The following is a 3,939-nucleotide window of genomic DNA, read 5'->3' on the forward strand; positions in this document are numbered from 1 at the left end:
TGTGCTCCTTCCTCCTGTGGCTGTGGGTGGCTCCCTGCTGAGCAGAGAAGGGTGGGACTTCCTAGAGCAAGTCCCATGGGCCTGTCCCCAAGGCCTGTGCCCAGGATCTCAGAGTCTCTCTGGTGTGGAGAGAGAAATTGTTGCCCCAGCACACACACACACATAACCTACACTCCTACACACACACACCTCAGGGTGAGCCCTGGGCTCCTTCTCTGGACTAGGCAAGACCCTCTTCATCCCCTTCTCTAGTGTGAAGAATCTCCTTGCAGTGGGATGGGCAGAGTTGAGCAGGAGCTGGTGAGGTCAGAGGTCATGCTGAGAGAGGGGAGGCCAGAATTTCAGAGTCAGACACAGAGGAAATGTCCACATGCCTGGGAGGGAATTTTATTATGTTTTAAAAAATTATATAGGAACAAAATATCTATTCAGGGCTTGGAAAGATTCTTATACTTGACTCTGAAAGGATAACTTGTAAAAAGGGTAACTGATAAGTTCAAACTCATAAAAGTTAAACTGTTTTATTAAAATTGCAAGTATAAAAATTATCTCCATCTAAAATATAGAAGCACATTTTCAACACAATGCAGAATTGTAACCACAGTCCTCACCCCGTCCTCTGACTTCCCTTTAATCCTGACGTCAGAGGAAGGGCCAGGTGGTGTCAGTGGAGAGTGGATTCACCCACAGAAGGGCCTCAGGGGAACCTCAGTCATGCCCTCTGCACTGAGCTCCTCCAGGGCACTGGGGTATCAGGGTCCCCAAACCAAGGCCCACAGTGCCCCCTGGTGTCCACAGGACTCACGTCACCTACATGTGTCACTACTTCCTGCACCAGGACTGCTTCAGTCCCGCCCACACAATCTGGGTAGTTTGCTGAGTGTTTTACAGGAACCCCCTCAGCCAGACCTTCCCAATAACCCCGCAACCCTGAGCTTCAGGCACCGTCTCTCCTCCCGTCTATGTTCAGGGAACACCATGGGAGGTGACATGATTTCCCCACAGTCCCAGAGAGCAGTGGGAGGAGCCCAGGGCCCAGGAGACCCAGCTCAGAGCTGTCCTCAGCCTCCCTGCCCTGTCTGCTGTTCCCACCCCTTCTTCCTCCCTTCCCCAGTCTCCTGGGTCCTCTTGTCACCGCCTCTCTGCTGTGTCCAGGTGCTCTGAGCTGTGTGGGCAGAGGTGGGGACCATCCCTCTGTTCCCTCTAGGGCTGGTGACACAGGAGAAGGTGTCAGGGAGACACAGGGGACCGCAGTGGTCTGGTCGAGCTCCTCCTGAAAGCGGGTGTCCTGACCAGGTATTTTTAGATTCCTATTCTGCCATAATGAAGGTCAATAATAATTTAAGATGAATACAAATTAAATATGAATGTGTTAGCGTGAACACACACACGTGCCCGTCTGTCAAAACCCTCCCTCTCAGCCCCATCAGCAGGATTGAGTGCCGACCTGCTGTGTCTCCATTTTCATTCACTCAAGTACTTCCCACTTGCCTTTTGCTTTCTTCACTGACCCCCCTTGCTATTTAGGAGTGTGCTTTCACATTTTTCTTATTTGTGGTTCATAGGGAAGTGTTTCTGCTACCGAATCCTAACTCCTTTCTCTTCCACTTGGATGCTACAGGCTGTGTTATTTCTGTGTTTTAAATGCACTGACTCCTTCTCACGCCTGCAGTAAGATCCTCCCTGGAGGAAGTTCCAGGTGAGGATGCGGTTTCTGCTATCCTGGATGGACTCTCCCAGGTGGAGACCAAAGATTAGGAGAGGAATTCACCTCCCAGTGCTGGTCTCCAGGGAGGAGTCCTGTGACCTGTTCTGTGAGCTGTCCCCACTGCAGCGAGGCCGCAGGACACAGGTCAGGATTCCGTTTTGTTCTGTGGTTTTGCAGCACGATAGTTGCCATTTCAGTCCATAAACTCTGACACTTGGAATCAGAGCCACGCAGAGATATACTCACTGATCCATGTGCCAGAAAATGTCTCCAAAGGGACTAATGTCTTCAACATCTGCACATTCAAAAATCTCTAAAACAAGGACCAGCAGATGGCATAGTTATGTCACTGGACTCCTATGTAGTTGACCATAGTTCAAGTCCCGGACCTGGTGACTTAAAACATTTCAGGGGCATGTGCATGCATGCCCAAAATCTCAAGAAGAGGTTGGAGGAGAAGGGCCATCCACCGGGGAAGGTGATTTCTCACTTTCTCTGTCTCTCTGGTGAATGCACACACAGTATACCAAAAATCTCTCTCTCAAAAAAAATAAAAGTCACTAATACAGATGGCACACATGTTTGTAGATAACAGGTTCATACAGTCCAAGGAGGTAGGGGCTGGGGGGGGAGAAACATGCAAGAGCATCCCGACCTGGCTCACTTCTAGCCCATGTGATCCAGGATCCCGAAGGGAACACAGACGTGCAGGGGTGAGCAGCAGAGAGCAGTGACCTCATCCACTTATGTCCATGAGTAGGTTGGGCTGTCCTCAGCCCCCTTCCGCCCCTCTGTGCAGATCAGGCCTCAGCAGCTATGAGGATCCTTCCTCCCCAAGGTCTCAGTCTGGAACAGACACCACAGTGACCACAGGCCTACCGCACATGGCACTCCAGGCCACCAGCACGGCAAGAGCACAGCCCTGTGGTGCACAGAGCTCAGAGCCTCATTGCACAACCTGTGGACCTACTGTGCTCAAAATGGTCACACTTGAGCACTGACCACTGTGGAGGTGAGCAGTGTGTGTGAGCAGCTCAAAGCCCCCAGGTGTGTGTGTGTGTGGTTCATGGTGCCACTGGGGCCGCGGCTCCCCTTTTCTTTGGTCTTTAGCCTAGAGATCTCGGCTCTCAGAACCCAGAGCTCCTTGGATGTGAGGGTCTTTTCACACCCGAGGAAAATGCAAGGAGCAAACAGGTCTACTGGGGCCCTCAGCACACACACCAGAATTTAGGAGGAAAACCAGAATTATTGGGTGCACAGAGGCCCCCCGGTCCTGATGCTCATGGTGGGGACAGCTGGCTCCTACATGGTTTCAATGGAGCTGGGACTCCATGGAGACCTGCAGGCCCAGGCCAGCTAGGAAGGAGGGAGAAGACATTGAGGGAGCAACAGATGCTGACATGCAGGGAGGGAGCAATAGGGACCTGAGGCTTCCCTCCAGGGAGCTCTGGAGCTGGGAGACTTCCAGGTGGTGCTAAGATATGGCAGGGCCTGGGACCTTGGTCTCAGGCTGTCATCAAACCAGGCTTCTCTGGGTAGAGGCATGAACTGGAAGAAGGGATTGTGCTCTGAGGGGCTGACAGGTGGTAGGTCAGCCCTGAAGTGGGGCCGGGCAGATCCCACAGGGCCCAGGGCACAGGCTTGCTCTGTGAGAATCCCATCAGGGCCAGGTGCTGCTGTGTCAGGACTTCAGCCAGCTGGACAGGGCTAGGTGTTAGTCCTGGATATTTGGACCAAAGAAAGGCCCACTGACCCCCACAGAAACGCCAGATCAACAAGTGAAGGACAGATGTGTCCTTATGTCTGTCCTCACACTCAAATAACAGACCCTAATCCCAGGGCAGTCTGGTCCTGCAGCCCTGAGTGCACTCCCCACACTCCCTCGGCAGATCCCACCTGGAGGGCTAGGAGGAGAGGACAGCATGGGGGGCTCAGCTCCAGGTGACATGGGCCAGCCCTGCTGTGTCCCCAGTCTTACAGGGACTACAGAGAGTTGGACCCAGACAGGGAAGGGGGTTTGTGTCTCATTTCCCCATCTGCCTGTGTCACTGTGCAAGGTTACCACTGCCCCATGACTGACAGTAATAGTCAGCCTCGTCCTCAGCCTGGGCCCCAGTGATGGTCAGGGTTGTCATTCCACCTGAGCGGGAGCCGGAGAATCGGTCAGGGACCCCAGAGGCCCGGTTGCTATCACGATAGATGAGCAGTGCAGGGCGCTGGGCTGGCTTCTG

At 53.2% G+C, this 3,939-nt stretch overlaps 1 gene segment (V, D, J or C); it reads right to left on the reverse strand.

The window, feature by feature from the left end:
* Positions 1-3,939, reverse strand: part of LOC102475896 (immunoglobulin lambda variable 3-19-like) — a gene marked incomplete at its 3' end in the record, with an annotated part of 14,366 nt that overhangs the window by 571 nt on the left and 9,856 nt on the right.

The sequence above is a fragment of the Tupaia chinensis genome, unplaced genomic scaffold (genome assembly GCF_000334495.1).
Source record: "Tupaia chinensis unplaced genomic scaffold, TupChi_1.0 Scaffold143725_1, whole genome shotgun sequence".
Classification (NCBI taxonomy): Eukaryota; Metazoa; Chordata; class Mammalia; order Scandentia; family Tupaiidae; genus Tupaia; species Tupaia belangeri.